The sequence below is a fragment of the Rhinolophus sinicus genome, linkage group LG15, assembly GCF_036562045.2.
Source record: "Rhinolophus sinicus isolate RSC01 linkage group LG15, ASM3656204v1, whole genome shotgun sequence".
Lineage (NCBI taxonomy): Eukaryota > Metazoa > Chordata > Mammalia > Chiroptera > Rhinolophidae > Rhinolophus > Rhinolophus sinicus.
The window spans coordinates 6,133,409-6,155,358 of record NC_133764.1 but is presented as its reverse complement, the minus strand read 5'-3'; positions in this window follow the sequence as shown (position 1 = coordinate 6,155,358).

Here is a 21,950-nt window from a genome sequence, read left to right as displayed (position 1 = left end):
TGTGACTGCCTTTTTTTTTCTTTCTTTTTTTTTTAAATCATCAAGTTTTCTCGGTTCCAGTATTATTTTAAATTTAACTTTTAAACTTGAGAGCATTATTTTGTTTTTATCCCATGTACTGCTTGGGGCTACTTCTTTACTTTCAACTAAATAATTTTACTTTTCAATCACAGCATCAATATGAAACTTGTCTTAAAAACACATGTAAGTTGTTTTTTTTTTTTAACAGGAATATGTTTTAAGAAAAATATGGAGACATGATAGCAGAGTTTTCAGGCAGGAATTTGGTACCTGTGGTGTCCAGGTGGCATGTGGATATAGTCAAACTCCTGAAGGTGGCACAGAGAACCAAGTTAGGCAAACATTGGCTTATATATAAGTCGGTGTAAAAGTCATTGCGGTTTAACAGGTTAAAAATAATTGCAAAACCCACAATTACTTGTGCAATAACCTAATAATAGGATCCACTTTTCCCTTTCACCTCCCCTCTGTTTTTGGAAACGTTGAGTGAGTGTCCTTAAAGGTCAAGATTGAATCCCTCTCTACCTTAGACCCCAGAGCAGGTGTTCCCTTCTCTGAACTTCGCCAGCAACCTTGTCAATCCTGTTAGTTCTCATCGGGGTCTTACAGCTGCGATCCTATATGGCTAGTTTTGTTTCTATGAACTCAAGTCTCATCTTCCCAACCAGCCCTGAAACTCTTTGAGGGGAAGGACTGGGTTTCATACTCCACTCACCTCTCCACAGCCCACCACGTATGGTGCTGCTTAGTGACCGGAGCAAATTCCTTCCCCTTCTCCAAGCATCAGTTTTCCCATGTGCACACAAGGACGATGAGATTTTGACTTTATTGTGGCCAGGATCAAGGGAGATGATATTGTCAAACCTTTACCACAGATGCTACAGAACCTGACACATGGGAAGCAGCCAATAAATGCTGTCTGATATTATTAACATGAATACTTCCTTGGAGGATATTCAGCTCTGTTCTCCCAGATCTTGAAATTTAGTCTTAAATAAAAGCGCTAGAGGAGGGAAAGCATTTAAGGTGACAGTTTGAGAAAGAGACAGTAACAGTTTGTTTCTCAGAGGGCACAGCCTCCTCCAGAGGATAGACAGGAATTTACCAGGTCATACATGCACACACACAGGATACATTTAGAAAGACCTAGTTGCATATTAAAACTTAGAGGGTGTTTCAGTTACTTAGAGCACTGAGTGAGCTATTGTGGGCATAGAAACTGTAGAAATGTCTCTGTAATGGAACAAAATGTGTCCTTTCTCTGGGTTGGAATTCCCGAACTCAAATTTTAAAGGGATCTTACTTTATTGTTATTTTCTTTAACAGAGGACTTTGAGGTGTGAATTGAAAGCTGTTATTCTCCCCTGAGTCTGACGGCTGGATTATCCAGCGTTGGCTGGTACCTTGAAATGAATGGGCATATTATGCTTTCTATTAAAACTTGTGGCTCTTAATTAAAAACGTGATCATGGGACTTTATGGAGACATTGTTTAGGTTTTCTTTAGCTGTTAACACATAATAAATCATTTTAAAAGGACCTTTCCTCCTATTGCTTAATGGTTAGTGTATTTTTAAAAAGCGATTTGAAAATAAAACTGGGATTAAATTTAGTGTTTGACAAGGTGCTAAGGGGCTCACCACCTCGGCTGGGTTAAGACAAGAGGGCTTTACTTGATCTGCTACTGACCTTCTTGTCTCACCAATCCCGGCCTGGTTTCATTGGTTCAAATGGCAGGGTGACATTGGTGTCAAAAGTTTAACTCATGGGTACAGGAAAAATTTCAGACAGCCTACTCTATCTAAGCTCCCCTTTATTATCTAGCCATTGCAAAACATGCAACTCTGCTGAGAAGGAAAACCTGCTTCTTTTATGAACTCTCCAGTAATGCCATAAAGCAAAGGATGTCACGGGTCGTATGCGGCACATGTGAATAATCCATAAATACCAAAGACTCGGTCTCATTTGTTCTTCCTCATACAGGTGCCTTGAGAGTGGAGTAAATGGCTGGAGACCGTCGCTTCCAGCTCATGTGGGTGTTCTGTGCTTACAGATGTGGGAACCTCCCTGAGTCTGAGTGACAGTCACAAAGTGATGTCCTGATTTATGGGGCTGTTCTTAGGGCCTTTGGGTTGGATGGTACAGTGGAGATAAAACTAAAGGATAAGCCAGGAGTTGCAGCGGGGCCTTCGTTGTGCAATGTACCCTTTTGGAATGACTGTAGACTATATTCCTCTGCAAAGCAGGAAAGCAATTCTTCATAAGGGATTGAGGAGATGACAAATGTCAAAGTGTTTCCCAAACTGCCAGTCACCCGGCAAATAAAACAGATCAGTTCTTATGATAATGATTCTAACTCGGTTTTACTTTTATTTTTAAAAATCATTTCTCTGCAGAATTTCTAGCTGGCTGTGGAGATGGTTTTGGCTTTTCGTGTTCCCCTCCCTGATGGAATTTCCATGTAGAGAAAGGCATTATTTTGTTTGCAGCGAGCCAAGAGAAGCTTCTGTCCAAAATGTTTCCCTGGCTTGAAGGGGCCCATCTCCAAGTTGGGGCTCAACCTCAGATCCTTGGAGTTGCAGTCCCCCCAGGAATCCAGTAGAGGGAGGGCTGTCCCTATGTTCTTAACACCTGGGGCACCAGTGGCCTCTGGGTTTTCCTCTCCTTATCCTGGCTTTAACCTTCACTCTTGTGTGTCATGGAGACCACACACATAGCGGGCAGCGGGCTTTTTGTCGTGTTTACTGAAGGGACAGGGAATTGAAGGGGAATTCTTCAGATGTTACAAAATACCAGACTTCTCATTCCTGGTTACAGGCCATTCCAAAGTTTATCCCTGATTCAACCTGTGGTCTCTCCTCTCCGAGTCTCACCACCTGTGGCAGCTTTTGCCTGACTGCCCAGCCTGTGTCTGTCTGTCTGCCTCCCTTGATCTCATTTTCATTCCTGGTTCTGGCTCCACACTGCCCGCCCCCGCCCCCCACACCTCCTTCAGAATTCCTTTTTTGAGTTTCAGTCAGATGTCCCCCACTCTCCCCACTTCAGAGGAAAGGGTTTGCTGGTGTTATTTCCTTCACAAATTCTGATGAAGAGAGTAGCTTTCACGCAGTGTATGAAGGATCCAGCAAAACTCATGATTTCAGCATTTACCTGGCAGTGTAAGTGCCAACACATTACTTTTCACTTTGAGAAGAGACATACTTTCTCTTTACACCTCCCAACACCCCCCCCCCCGACCCCCCCCAAAAGTCTCTCTCTTCTCCTTATGAGCTCTGCTGCCTTTGACTTGGAAGAACAGGTTCTCATATTTAGGAGGTCTTACAGGTTGTCCTTGATTAATAGCCCTCTGGGCTGCGCTGGCAATCCACAGCAAGTATTAGTGACAGTGTGGCAGTGAGCTCACTGTAGCCGGAGGCGACTCGTGTCCTGTGGGAAGGACCTTTTGTCTTTTCTACGGCTTCAGTCCAGTGATCTAGTCCTTCTCCTTGGAAACATATAAAGTGAACCTCATCATTTCTCTAAATGATAGCCCTTAAATTATTTGAAGACAGCGATCATGTCTTGGTGCCTTTTCTTTTCCAGGTTACAAATCCTCATTTCCTTCAACTGCTCCCTTCATGGCCTGGTTTCACTGCACTGGCTGCTCGCCTGTGAGTGCTCAGAACACTAGCTAACTTCTGTGCAGTGCTTACTATGTGCCAATACTAAGTACTCAACAAATGTTAATTATGGTGATAAAGCTATCATATTCCTAGCGTTAAACAACTGAATACTCTCATTTGATAAACTCAGTCTAGAGAAGCATGGCACACGTGCAATGTAGAATGGATAAGAAAATCTCCTTTTTCTAGTCCTCCACTCCCATTTCCAAGGGATGTTGTGTATGCACTGATTTTGTGTATGTCTTTTCATATGTTCTATGTATGCACAACATAACACTCTCAGAACACGGGCAATAGTGTTGAAGCGTCATATGTGTTTCTTCTCATTCTCTCTCCACTTCCCTCTGGGGAGGAGGGGGCCCACTTTTTCTCTTTCCCTTGCTTTTCTTAATAGTATTTGCATGTATATATTTATCTCCAAGAATACATTGTTTTGTTTTGCCTGTTTTTACTAACTTAAAAACGGTATCATGTTGATGTGTTCTACAGTTTGCTCTTTTCTTCAATTTTATGTGTCTGATATTGCCCTACATATTTCATTTCTACTGTTGAATAACACTATACTGTGTCACTATGCAATAATTTATCTACCAATTTGAGGTTGTTTTCAGTTTTCTGCTATGACAAACAACACCCTAAATATTGCGTATGTCTCCTATTGCATTGTTTAAAAAAATGGTGGGATTATATTGTTGACCAAAATTTATTCCTCTATTAACAGAGGTGTGTGTGTGTGTGTGAGTGTGTGTGTGTGTGTGTGTGTTCTTCTAGGTGTTACCTCTCTACAGATAAGAGGTATATTGATGCTACAAGTTCTGCGTGAATCCACTCTAATTGTTGACTGTTGTCTTTCTGCTTGACAGATAAGAATTTTTGTCACTTTTATCACCACTAATCCTATCCCCTAAATGTAGTTATTTATGTCATTACAAAGCTCTTCCATTAGTCATGTCTGCATATTCAAATACTGTTCTTCCATTCCCATTTCTTTTTTTAGCAACTGTAAGACATCTTTATTCTGTATCAGTAATTTGCCTCTCCCTTACTGTACTAGTGCTCCTCCCTGTCTACGTCCTCAACTTTAGTCACAAAAGTTTTATGTTTCAATTACCAAAGTTTACAGTATTTACATTTTGTTATGTAAGAGGGTTGCCTCCCATGATTTTGCTAGAGTTGATTCTAAACCTTGAAAACTAATCCACAACATTGATCCTCTTACAGACACATACTTACTGTTTCCTACAGAACCAAGCAATGTGCTGATTATATTTCCATTAATATGTGTAAATATAATCATCTTTATCCCACTCAAAGGATAATCTTTCTCTAGGTTCAAGTTCAAATGCGGTCTCCTTATTTTTTTCTATTCCATTAATTGCCTCTATTATACTGGGGTGCCAAAAAAATGTACTCATTGGGGCGGTCGGATGGCGCAGTTGGTTGGAGTGTGAGCTCTTAACAATGGATGATGGGCTGTGCCACCTGCAACTAAAGATTGAAAACGGCGACTGGACTTGGAGCTGAGCTGCGCCCTCCACAACTAGATTGAAGGACAATGACTTGGCGCTGATGGGCCCTGGAGAAACATACTGTTCCCCAATAAAAAAAGTTTTTAAAAATGTACTCTTGTACACATTTTAAGAGATATTATCTAAGCTCAAGCAGTAGTTTGCCGTAATCAGAAGTGTCCAGATGTTGATGGTAACCACTTTGAGCACCTCTTGTAATTGCAGAAGTCAAATGTGACTTGTATTCATCATTTGTTATTGGTTTATAATGAATATTACAATTCATACATGTTTTCCTTTCTTAAAATGTGTATACATTTTTTGGCACCCTCTGTATTTTTCCAAATTTCCCCAGCTCTCAATCATAAGAATGATTCTGTCAGTTTTTCCCACTCTGCCTCCATCCTAGAACTCACTCTCTGTTTGCATTGGTTGTGATTTAAGATTGATGTTGTCATTGAGAATTTTCTTTACTCTTCTTCTGGGCTGGATTACTATAGATTCCACATCTTTCTCTACTTTGGTTTATTCTCTTGTTTTGCAGGTAATTTTCTAAGAATAGGTTCATTGGGTATAAACTTTCTGAGAGCTTTAGAAATCTGAAAAATCTTTATTTTACCTTTATACTTGATTGATGCATGAACCATTAACACAAGGCAACATTAGTCAACTTTTTCAGTGTCACTTATTCAACAAACATTTAATGAATCTCTATTATGTATTGTGCATCAGAAATAAAAAGATGAATAAAACAAAATTTTGCCCTGGAGTTGTTCATAGTGTAGTGGGAAAGAACAAATACACATATGTAATTATAATACAATGAGGTAACTGCTGTCATACCAAAACATGTAATAAAATATTGAAATACACGATAATAAGTGCAACAATAAATATAATTTTTTTTTTGGAAAATAGCTATGTTCTAAATACTTTATATATCTCATTTAATTCTCACAACAATGTTAGAGGATTCCTAGTTGAATTCCTAGTGAAACTCATGTTTGCAAATATCTATCAAATATGCAAATAAATGCAAATATGCAAATAAAACCTATCAGAGGTAGGTTTTATTATTCTCTTCATTTTTGAAGGTGAGGAAACAGGCTCAGCAAGGTTGAGTAAATTGCCCGTGTTCCAGAGGGTATTGTTAAAAACAAGATAACAGGCCCAAAATGGAGTTGCTTATGCTAAGCCCTATGTCACCAAATCAAGACTTAACTTAATTACAGTTTTGGTTCACCCAGAAATGAAATCTTAAACCAGTCAGTCAGGAATCACCTGGTCAGCACTGGTTAGCTAACCTGTCTGAAAGACCCCTGCCATCTCCCAAAGGAAAGTAACCTTGCAGTAACCAATCCGTTTGTGTGTGTATGTGTGTCTGTAGTAAAACTTTCTTGTTCCTGCTCCCTTCTGCTTATAATATCTTTCATTTTGTACAGCTCCTCAGAGCTCCTTTCTCTCTGCAAGACTCTATGTAACCTGATTCATGAATTGTTGAATAAAGCCAATGAGATCTTTAAAATTTCTCAGTTGAATTTTGTTTTATAACAGTACATGGAAGAAGAATTATAATGCAGGCATAGATAACGCCAGAGTTCTCTTCCTTTATCATCCAATTATTTTACATCCCAATGCATGTTCAATAAAAGAAGCCACAACTGTAGCTTAGCGACAGCTTTCCAGAGAAGGTGAGGAAGGAACATAGCCTAAAGGCTTTTCAGCATTTGAATAAACATAGAAGACACAGGAGAGAGATTCCTAGTTAAATTCCCTTGCAGTGGGTGAAACTCACATGTGCAAAAATCAGAGTTCTTTCTTGATCTTTAAAATAATTTTCCAAGCTCAAAGAAATTTCTTAATGGGAATGTCTCCTCTCCTCCTCCAGGTCACATATAATCCTAGATGATCGTTTGCCTAGATCATCAGGCAGGTCCTGTGTTCTTCTCTGCTCCCTGGTTATGGATGGGATCTCTTATGTCCATATGGTTGCTGAGGTTTGGCCTCTCTGCTGGTGTTGTGCTTCCTGAAGGCTGGGAATCTGATTGGACAGTCTCCCAGCGTTCATCACCCAGCCATCCCACTGTGTTCTGGCCACATCTTGCCCCTGAGGACTGAGAAGGTTCCCCCTGCTCAAGTGATCAACCTACTACAGTCTGGGGAAAGTCTCTCCCCTTCTCTGGTGGCCTTTGAAGTGTCTCTCTCTCTCTCTCTCTCTCTCTCTCTCTCACACACACACACACACCTTCTCTCTGAACACTAAACATGCAATCTTTTCAATGTTTTAGGCTTCTAAAAAACATGAGGATCTGTTGACCTGAAGCAACTTGTATTTTAAGCTCTGCAAAAGTCTCTAAGGCAAGAAATTATGAAGGGAGAACATATGGAAATGGCACTGCTGGGGGAGGCTCAGTGGGCACCGCCCTGCAGGCAGCTGTTTGGCCCTGTGAAGTGATGCTGAGGGTGGTCCTGTGCTAGGAGCACGGTAGGCACTTTTGCTGGAGCACAGCGCTCACGCCTTTCTGTCTTGTCCCTGGTGGCTTTCAGGCTACAGGGGTGGAGCCAGTAGTCTTGTCTAGACGGCAAAGCCTGAAATATTTACTGTCAGGTTTGTTGACCTCTGCTCTGGATGGATGAGCAATTCCACCTCTAGATATATCCGCTTAACTATCATAGACAGGTCTTAGAAGACAGGCTCCTGACAGCACTCTTTGTAATAACAACAACAAAACAACCAAAAAAACCCCCAAAAACTGGAAACAACACAAATGCTTATCAGTAAAGGAACGGATAAATACATTATGGTATATGCATGTTCTGGAGTCCTACAAAGAAAGAAAAATGAGTGAACAAGAGCTGAAGGCATCGCCATATCTACAATCCCCAAAACATAATGTTGAGAGAGAAAGAGAAGATATATGTTCCATATGATACGTTTATTTACATTTCAATAAAACCAAAAACATATTGTTTACTCAAATATATTTATAATGCATGTAGACTTTGTCCGTATATGTATGTGTGTCTCTATATATGTATATATAGAGAGAGAAAGAGAAATGTGTTATGTATGAGGAGGGATCAAAAACTCAGGTGAATGTTTAAATTTAAAATAATTATTACAGTAAATGATACAGTGCCATTAATCCCCCTCAAAATATACCCCCTTGCTTCAAACACATGTATCCCACCGTTCTTGCCCCTTTCTGAAGCAGTTCTGGAAGTCCTCTTTTGTGACTGTCTTTAGTTGTGCTGTTGTGGCTGCCTTAATGTCCTGAATTGATTCTAAACATTTACCTTTTGTGGTCTTTTTGACTTGGGGGAAGAGCCAGAAGTCACACGGTGCCAGATCCGGTGAATAAGGTGGATGAGGACACACTGTAATGTTTTTATTTTACAGAAATTGCTGTACCAGAAATGATGTGGGACATAGAGCACTGTCATCATAGAGGATGAAATAAAGACACTCATAGGAGAGGAATTCCAGAACTACTTCAGAAAGTGGCAAGAATGATGGGATAAATGTCTTCAAAGTGAGGGGGAGTATTTTGAGGGGGATTAATGGGAACGTGTCTTTTACTATAATAATTTTTTTAAATGTAAGCATTCACCATATCTTTTGATCACAACTCATATATACATATATAGAAATGTGCTATATATATTATATATATGTAATATATATGGGGAGAGAGAGATTATATTGTACATTTATGTAGATTAAAAAAACACAACCAGTATAATATTCACACATACAAATATGTGCGTGTATGTGTGTGTCTCTCTGTGAATACATGCATGTAATTTACTCTGGAAAGGGTAAGGAATAGCACAGGAGATGGGAACAAAGGGTACTCTATATGTAATGTTTTATTTCTTTTGTTTAAAAAAATTCTTGAACAAAAGTAGTAAAAAGTTAACATTTATTAATTCTGGATAGTGGGTACACACATTTGTCACTTTATCTTTTTTCTTGTATTTTAAAAAGAGCTTTAAAAATAAAAATCAGCGCACCAACCACCTGAGCCACCGTAAGTGCTTAGCAATTTCTTATTTGTAATGCAAGCAGTGAGAAGAAAGGAGACAGAAAAAAACAAAAAAAAAAACAAAAAACAAATTAATGATCCTGGCACATATTTGTGTTTTCTTCCCAGGTTCAGTTCAGCTTGGTGGCTGAACACAGTGGGAGAGGTTACCTCTCACAGTCTTTCCCTGTAAATGTTCAGGGGTCTTAGCGTCCTATCCGTATTTCTTTGGCAGCAGTCCTGCTGTTTTTCTGCAGCTTCTCTCCAGCCAGGATGGGATGCAGTTTCACAATAAAGGCCTTTGACCTCCTCGGCTCTTGTGCTTGGATCTCAGAGACTGACATTGCCAATGGTTTGCACTTGATCAATTGCCTCCATTTTTTAGGAATCGGCACCGGAAACCCCCCGGATCGTCCATGATAACCTGCTGCTCTCTGGAGCCAAGTGGGGGAAAAACTGTGTGTGTTCATCTCTTCACCATCAGAAGTGTCTGTGGGGCACTCTAAAGCTGGTAGAGTGAAAGTGGAGTCATTTGAACTTAATTAATTTTGTAAGAGATCTTCCTGGGGGCTAGTGGGGCTCTCTGAATTTCCACAGTTGATTAATGCTGTTAGTGCTAGTGTAAGAGAAATGGATGCCAGCTTAGGCCTGCTTTATACATGAAAAACATGAAGCTTCAAGGCTTTTTTTTTTAAATCGAGATTTGGGAAATCCCACCTTTTCAAAAGTTAAAAAAGTAAGTATAGTGAAACTGCTATTTTTGATCAACTTGGATGAATCTTTGGTGAAGTAGAATTAAAAAAAAAAATCTTTGGGAGAAAAAATGTCATCTCACAAACACCAAAGGAAGCCTAGACTCATTTAGACATGCATCCTTGCCCCATGGTCTTCAAATTTCAAAAGCTTTCCAGAGAAAGGAGCCATTATTCCAAACCTGAAATCATTATAAAGGGCTATAGCCCACAAAAAGATAAAATACTTTCAGAAATTAAATTCTGACAATATAATTACGAATGATTTTTGATGAAGAAGAAAAGGAGGAGACATCTGTAAAAATCAATGTGGCTAGATTTTCTGACTAATTCACATTTTGAAAGAACGCATACAAGAGATGTAAGGAGAGGCATAATACAAAAGACAGATGGCAAAGAGTGGCTGGTATGAACATGTAAAAGTAGAAAGTGCTGAGGCATGGAAAAAACACAAAGAAGACAGGAGCTTCCTAAGATGCATCCAGAACAGAAATTATAAAATATAGATATGGCCTCTAACGGGGGCAAATGGTGTAATAGATAGAGCACAGAAAACAAAAAAACAAAAAAAAAAACACCAGAATGAGTCAAGTATTGTTTAAATTTATTTTTATTCTGTTTTCTGTATTTCTCAATCTCTAAATTTGAAAGGGATTGGATAAAATTCTGAATGTGGCAATTGAAACTATGATACCGTAATTATATGTACAATAAGAACTTTTTAATTTTTATATTGTACGAGGTTTTTGTCATCAGAATCATTCTTATTTTAGAAAATAAGTTGATCCTTTTCTCCCCCAGGCTGTTAAATAGCTTAGTTGACATAAGAGTTAACTATTCCGTGAATATTTGAAAGAACTCATTTATACCCAGTTAAGACTAGGACTCTTTTTTGTGTGTAGGTCTTTAACAATTCTTTTTCACTATTTTTTTCCATTTTTATTAGGCTTTGTAAGGTATGTATTTTGTCAATTTTAATAATTGGTTTCTCTAGAATATTTTCCACTTATCAAAATATAAAAACAACATTGTTTAGGGTTTGAAAAAATATTTCTCTATGTGGTAATATCCTTTTCTTCGACTTTCAATTGCATACTTGTGTTTTCTCCTTTTGATCCACTTAACATTTCTCTGTTTTTCTTTTTTCTTTTTGGTTTACTGATACTTGCTTTTATCCTTTCTAGTCCTTCTTATATTGTATGTATGTCTATATGTGTATATTTTTAAACTTCCTGAATGAAAAGTTTTTAGTTCTTTTATTTCCATTCTTTTTTCTAATAGAGGCATTTAAAAGTAGGAATTTCTCTTTGAGTTTAGCTTTAACTGAATGTCATAACTTTAAATATTATCATTATTTCCTGAAGAGGCTGTAACTGAAGTTTTTTAAACTTTTTCTTTTGAATTATTTTTGGATTTACAGAAAAGTTGCAAAATTCATACAAAGTTCCCCAGCTTTCTCTAATGTAATATAACATCTCATACAACCATGGATGAGTTACCAAGGCTGGGCAATCCACACTGGTGCAATACTATTAAGTAAACTACAAATTTTATTCAGATTTCACCAGTGTTTTTCCATTAATGTGTTCTAATCCAGGGCTCCACAATGCATTCAATTTTCAAGTATCCTTGGCTTCCTCCAGTCTGGACTGTTTCTCACTCTTCTTTTGTCTTTCAGGATCTTGACACTTCTGAATAGTAATGATTAGTTATTTTGTAGTGTCCCTACGTTTGGGTTTGTCTGATGTTTCCTCATGATTAGATTGAGGTTATGGATTTTGCGCAAGAACACCACAGAAGTGCTGTGTGCCCTTTTGTAGTGCAGGATATGTGACGTCCGTACGTCTTATTATTGGTTGCTAACATTGATCACTTGTTTGAGGTCTGCCTGCTTTCTCCAAGGTAAAGTTACTATTTTTTTTATCCTAGTCTTGTCTAGTTTAGTCTGGTCTATTTATATTCTGATATGCCTTGAGGATGATATTTTAGACTGTTCAAATATCCTGTTTCTCCTCAAACTTTTGTCATCAAATTTTAACATTCACTGGCAGATCTTATCTAAAATTATTACTATTGGTTGTTTTCCACCTTTGTCATTTCTTTTGCATTTGTTAATCAGAATAATCCTGTAGAGAACAACAGTGGTGTCTTTTCCACCTTTTATTTCCTTATTCAATTATTTATTTATACCTCAATGGGCTCATGGAAGTTTTATTCTACTGATTATAATCCAATACTATTGTCATATACTCTGTTGTTAAAATTATTCATGTTTTGGCTGTTGGGGACTTTCTCAGGTTGGTTCCTACGTCCTTTCCACATGTCCTCATTCTTTCTTCAGCACTTTCTTACTTTCTGGCACCACAAGACCCTACAGGTTCATTCATCTGTGTTTTTCTTGCCCTGGCCCTGGAAGTACTACTTCTCCAAGAAGCTCTGGATTTTTAAATTAAAGAATGGTAATTAGGTACCGAGATCTAGGCACTGGGTATGCTCATTGCTACTGAGATTTCATTGCTTCTAGGCCCTTTCAATGGAAAGAGAGTAGAAATACATAAATATATATTAACCTGTATACCCACATAAATTGTCTCTCTATCTGTCTATCTGTATCTCTCTCTTTTTCTGTCTCTGTGTCTTTCTCCTGTTAGCTACTTTAGAAAAACCCACGCATTCATATTGATGAATCCAACACCAGAGGGCTCATTCTACCCTTCCTCTTTCCTTATTTGTAATTCCTCCAACAGGAGAAACCTGGCTTTCATTATATATAATATATTTCATTATATACAATATATTTCATTGTATACAACATATACAATATATTTATTTATTAAACATAGCATTTTTTAAATTGCTAACTTATACATATCTGTGAGAAAAAAATTACTAACTAGGATACAATATTAGTGTACAGTTCTTTTGTCTTTATTTTTACAATATTCCATCAAAATATAGTTTTCTAAAGTTACTTAGGTTGGTTTCCTTCCTTGTTCCCTTATAAATTTGTAATACAGTCAGGTTCATTTTTTATAGTTTATATTATATTTTGTGTTACTCTCACATCTTGATTGATTTTTTAAAACTCATATATAGAAAATTTTACTCTTTCTGTTGTATGAATTTTGACAAAAATATAGTCTTATAGCCACTACCATAATTGTAACATAGGACAGTTTCATCATCTCCCCAAGTCCCCTCATGCTGGTGCTTTGTTGTCAATCTCTCTCTCCTACCCAACTGCTGGCAACCACTGACTGATCTGCTTTTTCATGTGTTGGTTTTTCCTTTTCCAGAATAACCTATAAATGTAACCATGCAACATATAGCATTTTGGCTCTGGCTTATTTCCATTAGAAAAACTGCATTTAAGAGTCATCTGTTTGTTGTTTGAATCAGCAGTTTGTCCTTTTCACTGTGGAGTATTGTTTCATTGTATGGAGGTACCACAATTTGTCTAGTCTTTCACCGGCTGAACGATATTTGGGTTGTTTCCAGCTTTGTGAATAGTCATATAGGTCTTTTTGGGAACATGTGCTTTCATTTTCCTTGAATAAATTCCAAGACATGAGATTGCTGAGTCATATGGCAGGTGAATCATTACCTTATAGGGTATTGCCAACATGTTTCCAAATTGTCTCTACAATTGTCCAGTCCCACCAGCAAAGTATGAAAGTTCCAGTTGCTCTGTATTCTTGTCAGCACTTGATATTGTCAGTCTTTAATTTTTGCCACTCTAGCAGATGCATAATTGTATCTTGTTTTGTTTTTAATTTGCATTTCCTAAATGATGAGTGGTTTTGTGCATATTTGCTATGCATGTATCTTCTTTGGTGAGTGTCTATTGAGCTTTCATTTCTACTTATATCAATCTTTTGTAGTGGGACAATTTTATGAGTCTTTTGTTGGGCGCTTTTCTTTGACTTATTAAATATTTTTGTATACCTGGATACTTTTCTTTTTTCTTCACCTTGAAAGATTAGTGGTAGCAGCAGCAGCGGTGGTGTTGATGACTATGGTGAGGGTACATGGTTAGTCTATGCATATGTTTCTTTCAAAATGGCTGAATGAATTGATAATATTTTTCCTGGAGCAGTGAGGACTTGGGATAGTGATAAGCAGGCTTCAACTCTGTCATACATTTTATATAGAGAGAGCAACGCTAGACTTTTTCTGTATAGCTCTAGACTTCTGAATTATGGCGAGTAGTAATTAAAATGCAGGCTGATGTCAGTTTATTATGTGCAATAATTTTCTAATGATTATTATAAATGCTCAGCAGTGGAATGAGCTGTCTGTGAATAAATGGTTCAGCTTCAGATGAAGTCAGGTAAGGAGGGTTATCGGGTAATGGTGCCATAGAAAGTAACCTATATGGACCAGGGTATTGGGAGCAAGTGGCTGCTGTGGTCCTGTTGGACATGATAAGTCTATGATTCTCATGGTCTTATATACGAGGTCTGACAATTAAGTTCGCACACTCATCCTAGAAAAAGTGCTACATACCTCATTGCTGAATATCACTATGGTCACCTTTGAAGTACTCCCCTTGGGAAGCTGTGCACTGATGCCAGCACCTCGTCCACCCTTCAAAGCAATTTTGGAACTCTTTTTCTGGGATGGCCATCAGAGCTGTCGTCGTATTACCCTTGATGTCATGAATGTCATCAAAATGTCTTCCTTTCAATATTTCCTTTATCTTCAGGTAAAGAAAGAAGTCATTGGGGGCCAGATCAGGTGAGTAGGGAGGGTGTTCCAATACAGTTATTGGTTTACTGGCTAAAAGATCCCTCACAGACAGTGCCATATGAGCTGGTCCACTGGTGTGATGTAAGAGCCATGAATTGTTGGCAAAAAGTTCAGGTCATTTTTCGTCTGACTTTTGCATGCAGCCTTTTCAGCATTTCCAAACAGTCAACTTGGTTAACTGTTTGTCCAGTTGGTACAAATTCATAATGAATAATCCCTCTGACATAAAAAAATGGTTAGCAACATTGTTGTAACAAGTTCACGAATTTAATCATCAGACCTCATAGATTGTTGTGACAAAGCTAAAAACATTTCTGAGAATTCAGCCTTCTGAACCATGTGCTGTCTCTAAGCTGTGTTAGAGTGACATCATGCTTAAGAATATATGCTCTACAATCAGCTGTTGTGGGTTATGTCCTGGCTCTGCCTTCAGCTGGCTCTGTTGCATATGAGCAGGTTACTTACTCATAGCTTTGTTGTGCAAGTGAAATGAGATCATGCGTATAGAGTGGAGTGTCTGCCTGGTACTCAGTGAGCGCACTATCCATCGTAGTCATTATAACCACTTCCCTCTCCCAATTTGCCTTAACCGCTCCACTTTCATTTTAGCACTTTCTACTATTTATTTCTTATGACATGACAGTCTCCGCTACATTGAGGAAGAAGATGTGATGTCTTGGTTCTTTGATTCAGAGACTGTGTATTCTGCTCCCTTTTGGGGGTCCTCATCCCTTGGTTGCATTCTGACTGATTCTGGTCTTGCTTGTTCAGCTCTGGCAGATGAAATGTTGTGCTCTTCGAAATTGTGCAGGGAGGAGAGCCTACGGTCTTCCCTTCACCTTTCTAAGTACACAAGGAGCCAACATTTATCCACCCTGATGCATATCTACCAAGAGTTTTCCTACCAAAGTTTACTTCACACTGCTGTCTGATCTGAGCATAGATCATCAAGGTTATTGTACTTCAGCCCAAGTTTTCTAAGTCATGCTGTTCCTCATCCTGTCCTGGACCTAGCTTTTCTATTATTTTTCACTTAACATGCAAAGAAGATATTCTATTTAAATTCCCACTTGTACAGGGTTTTAGAGCCATGGTGATTTTCTATTTTCAGAGCAAAGTTTTGTGATACCTCATCTCCTGCTCCTCACGGCTCCATCCAGCCTGCAACTGCTTCCCAGGATTTACTATTAATAAAAGTCCCATCTCAGGCCACAGAGTCTATTTGTACTTTCAGTACTCAGGCTATCACCTGAAGGGGAAAGGTCCCTAAAACTACAAATTGGTGAAATATCCCAACAGCATCTTCCAAGGGAGTGTTTCATAACATTGCCCAATCACCTGGTGTCTAGTCTAAGATGGGCAATGTTGGGAATCTCTAAGTGTCTCCATGCCTTTTTTCAGACCCAATAACACCATGAAATGGGAAAGGAAAGACCAATTTCTGCAAGTCTTTGATTTCAAGTTTTACTGCAAATCATTTGCTCGGAAAGTCAAAACATCATATTAGAATGGTTTGATCAATTTCTGAAAAAGTCCATCTTTTCATTAATCAATCATACTACATTTTCCTAAACTTGACAGGACTACCACAATTTGGGAAACTGGAATGAGAGGATCTTAGAGTTAGATGGAATCTTAAGAATCATCCAGTTCCATCCTTTCTCAGTGCAGGAGTTTCTTTAAGAGTATTCCAAATGGTTCTAAATTCTTACTTGGGTAGTGGGCTCAGTGCTTTGTAAACAGACCATCTAATTGAAGGCTGGTTTCTATTGTTAGAAACCTCTTTCTTCTTTCCTGTAGCAAAATGTCACCAATGACCTTCTAGTTGTTCTACCTGGCCATCTATATTACACAGAATTTTGGCCCCCAGGACCTTCACTCCCTGATTTTATTCTTGTGAATATGTTACATTACATGGCAAAAGGGGCTTTATATTGGGAAATAAGGTTACTAATTGACATTAAGATTGGGAGATTATCCTGGATTTCTGAGTGGGTCTAATCTAATCATATGAGCCCTTAAAAGCAGAAATCTTACAGCTGATAACATAAGGGAAAATCAGAGATTCAAGGCAGGAAAAGGATAGGATATAGTGTTGTTGTCTTAAAGGTGAAAGGAGCCACATGACAAGGAAACTGAGATGTCAGTCCTACAACTGCTAGGAACAAAATTTTGCCAAAAACTTGAAATAGCTTGGACCCTCTGATTTCAGCCTGTGAGAGGCTGAGCAGAAGACCCAGCTGTTTCACGCTGTGCCTAGATTTCTGACCCATAGAACTATGAGGTAATAAACAGGTGTTTGTGTTACTTAAGACAGCACTCCTGGAATCATCAATGATTTTTGGCTTTCTTTCATTCTTTACACCCAAATGTTAATCATGACCTGTAAATAACCCCATTCATTTACTCAGTGCAGCTCCTGCAACAGTCTCTCTTACCCCTCCCAAGTGCTACGGGCAGTACTTCAGTCCTTTCCTGAGGCTGTAGGTATATCTTTATCACCTGTTCCTCTCCTCCACCATCCTACACGGTCCACAGTGACACATGGGTGACAGCATTCAGTTTGCCCAGGACTGAGGGCTGTCCCAGGATATGGAGCTCTCAGCTCTGAAACTGGGTAAGTCTTGGTAAACTAGGGTGAGTTGGTCACCTGACTATTAGTTGCCTGCTCCTGACTGAGGCTGCCCCCTATCCTAAAAGCTGGTCATATCAGATATTTGCTCTACAACCTTTGTGCTGCTTTGGCTTGGGCATAGTCATATATACAATGTAAGTCAGTGAGATCAAAGGGGAATACACTGGAATGCTTCTGGGAAGGCAATTGGCAGCAATGCACCAAGGGAAAAGGCCCTTCTTACTGCCTGTGAATATCTTTATGTAAAGTATGATGCCTGGAGCTGCAGCAGCGTTTTTGTGCGCATGAGGAGATTAGCCTTAGGATCACATCAGTATGCTGACAGAGGAGGGAGCAAAACAAGGAAGGACCCTGGGTCCTTGAAGACATGGCTGGCCCACTGCATTAACCCTGCCGCCATCTTCTTCTGGACACCTTCTTCTGGGAGGTAATATTATTGGAGTCATTTTTAGTCAATGATTTTGTTTCTGGCCGTTGAAAACATTCTCATGGATAAGATGCCATGGCTATTTCTCACTGTGTTTTCTTAACACTTGTTCATATACCTATGAGCATATAGAACAATCTCCAATAGCACTTATCATATTGCATTGCCATTACGAGTCCCAACTTGTGCTAATTTGAAATTAGAGCACACAAAGATTAGTTTTTCCTCAAACACAAGTGCAGGAGCCAAAGTAGATAACAGCAACATAGAGACTTTGGCAAGGAAGCTTCCAAAAGATAAAGGCAGTTGAGGGAATGCAAGCCAGCAATTGAGAACTGTTTTCTCACTTCTTTGAGGCACAAAGGCACTGGGAGATGGTATGATGAGGTGACAATGTGTGTGATGGCATGACATTATCCAGGGCAGTGCTCAGGTGCTATAGCCCTGGGACTTAAGAGAGGAGGGGTGGAAAGTAACACCTGGCATTGGATAACACATGTTTACATCGTCAGCATATCTAATTTCCCTACGCTGAGTCTTAGAGACAGGTAGAGTCACAGGAGGTGGGACCCTACAACTCTGAGCCATAAATGTGAAGTTACTGAACGCTGAGATGCAGAACTAGTACTGAGGGGAAGGGGCACTCAGCGTGCAGGCTATGAGCAACAAAGCAAAATGGACTGACAAGCATCTCCACAGATGCGTTACTAAGCACAAAACATGAATGAGAATAATTTTACCAATTTCAGAGAAATGTCATCAGGACTTTTCGTATTTAGTGGCAAGCCTTTATAATTGTGAACATGCACATATTTACGCATGTAGCAACTTCATGAGTTCCTTTGTATCTGTGATCATCATATTCTATTTGTAGCTCTTAAGTTTGCAAACCCCAAATGTTCCTAACCTGAAATTTTCAGGGCAATCCCTCTCACAGCTGGGGTGGGATTACAGAGCAGACAGTGTGTCTGCTCTCTCTCTGCAGGCACAATGTCTTCTTCACATTTCTATCCTCAGTGCTTCTCAGGGCTGAGTGACAGGTAATAGATATTTTCTGAAACACAAATCTAATCTTGTTGCTCATTGCCTACAAACGTCCATAACTTCCACTGCCTATAGAATTAACCATTACTATGGTGTATGAAGCCTTTCACAGCCTTATCTCAGCTTATCTGGCAAATCTCATCTGCAAATCCTTCTGCAGTTGCTTTATCTATCCTCTGATGTTGCACCAAAAGTAGTCGATGTTCTCCAAACACACCTCCCAGCTTCTCACTTATGTCCCTTTGCTGACCCTATTCCCTTTATGCATGCTCTTTACCCTGTGTATTCCTGGTGAAGTCTTACACATCACTTATATAGAATCAAAGTCAGCTCCTCACCATGGTTTCCTTTTATACAGTGCTCCTGGAAAGCAGGTGAGCACCTGGCAGAATGCCCGGTATGCATGGTGTGCACAGTCAGTGCCTGTGGAATTGAGTTGACACAAACTGGGTTCAAATCCACCTCTTTGTAATTTGAATATTGTCACTAGCTCTTCCCTGGACATATCCAAGACAATCTATTGTCTCTTCTACATCACTGAGCAGATTTTGAAGGCAGCCATCAGCACCTATTTAACCTTTGCTTGCCTAAATTCTTCCAGTGATTACACAAGTTACTGATGACCAATTCTTTATTAGTGTGTAGAGATTTTTATGCATTATCTCATTTGACTCATAGACAACTCCATAAAAAAGGCAAAGCAGCTATAAATCTGTCATTACCCCTATTTTAGAGATGGAGAGACTCAGTTTTAGAAAGGACAAGTGACTTGTGCCAGGTGACATAGGGGCATTTGAGTTCATCTGACTCATATTCCCATGTTCTTTTATGTACTTTATTGAGTCCTGACCATTTTGTTCTCTCTACTCTGAGTCACCTCTGGTTTCATTAAAAAAAAATTACTTATGGTCTTCAAATTAGAAAGGAGTTTTACTTTTTATGCTGTGGTTATCTTTTTTGTCACTGGATGGAGGGTGAGTGGAGCTAGAGAGCTTGGTTTGGACTGAGCACTACATATTCTAATGTGAAATGGTGACTGAGGGACCCATGCGTATCGGGGAATCTGCTAAGTGTTGCTGATCAGGCCCTAGTAATATAAAGTTGTGCATTTTCCCCCCACGGTTATCACTTAGGGTCGCCTTCTGAAATCACCAAACTATAGTTAGAGCTGACCTCTGACACAGTATATAGTAGGTATAAGCACCCTCATTGTTCACAGGTCCTGCAACAAAAAGACGTCATTTTGGCCAGCTGATGCCAGTGGTCTTGTACACTGAGAATTGCTCTACTGGATCTATGGAAATGCCATTTTTTTGATGAAACAACCAGCAGGCTTGAATTCCTCTTTCTCAAGCTGTATATGTGCAACACGTGTGTTTTTGTGTGTATTGTGTTATATGTGTTGGGTATATGTGTTATGGTGTGTGTGTGTGTGTGTGTGTGTGTGTGTGTGTGTGTGGTGTTTGCATTGCTTTGGTGTGTGTGGGGTGGGGAGAGAGAAAGTGTGCAGGAGGAAGGAATCTGTTTTCACTAGGAATGGCAGGGGTGTTAAAAAAAAAAAAAATCTCTAAATCCCTAATCTCTTCACCCAAGATTAAGCAAATAAAATTGTTGGCTTGAAGAAGTCAGATTCTTGATGACTCCAAAGAGACAGCAGCAAAGTGAGTCAAGAAGCTTAGCTTCATATCAGCAAAGAGATAAAGGGGCTTCAGCTCTGAATGACAGTTGGAGCAATATACCCTAATCCGATTACCAGGGAATTCAGTGTCACTCTATATTAATGGTGGATGTTTAAAAATGGATGCTAAAAAGTTAGTGTTCATCATCTAAAGGCTTCAGTTATTCATTAGGATGAAATAACCTTGGCCTGAAACTCAGGGCTAAGGGGCAGGAGACTGGGGTGAGGCTGGGGTGAGAGTCAGCAGAGGCTCATCTCTTATAAGGGTCCTTTGTTCACCCAGGGCTTTGTTTAAGCTGTCAGCATCTCCTCAGCCCAGCAGAGAGAGGTGGGGGATGGAGCCCAGGGGGCTGTGGCTAAGTCAGGGGGCTGAATCCAACACCAAGTCAATTCTGCTTTGAGTTTTCTAGGTGGAGAATTTTCACACTGAGTGCATTTGCTGTCTTCTTTAACCTCCAGGCTAAAGCAATCCCTCATTTAAAAATTGTCCTATGGGATTTAGCATCTTTTAATGCTTTATTTATTTGGAAGAGAAGGAAGGCAACGTGGTGTGGAAGAATAGAAAAGGTATATTTCCGTTACAGATTAATTAATCTCCAGGGACTTTGGTGGAAATCCTGGTGTGAGACTGGGCATAAGAATACAATTTACAAGTAACACACACACTCTTGGGTCCCAAATTCCAACCTCTTGGCTCCTGTGTTTCAAATCCAAACCAGGTCCTTTAAGATTGAGGCTCATTACTTAGCTGGAATGCTGATGTTTTGCGTGTTTCCTCAATGAAAGACTTATTTCTAGAGCAGATACCCATAACATGTATGGGCTGGATTATGTTTTGAATCGAATTTCACATGGAAAGTGGCTGGCAAATAATTTAACCGTATCTACACTTAGCCTGGGTGGGGAGAGAGTGCCTTGTGATTTCTTGGGTAGCAAGTCTGGGTGCGGTCTTTAAGATAAGGGACACCCAATGTTCCTCTAAGAATTCAGACACATCAAGCCTGGACCGAGAATTCAGTTACCCTATCTGAGTGACAATGATTCACTTTTAGCCCTGGCTAGAAATCAAATGTAAAGGACAAGGTGGAGGTCCTGTTAGTTTCATGGCACTCCTTGATCTCAGAGAACCCATAACTGGTTTTTCCTAACACACACAAAAAATGTGAGGCAGTCGTACATGAAGGGTTTTCTTGTTTTGGAAGCTTGGAGGTAAGAGAAAGGTCTTGGATAGCTGCATTAATCACTCCTTGGTCTCAAAGGAATCCCCAAATTGTCCTATAAGGAGGCTGGTAATTCTCAAACCTAGTTAATCATCAATATCATCTGGGTGTAGTTATTGAAAATATAGATTCCTGGCCGAATTCTAGACCTAATTAGAATATCAAGGGGGTAGGCTCAGGGACACATAATTATGATAGTTCTCCACTTAATGGTAGTCATCAGCCAGGTT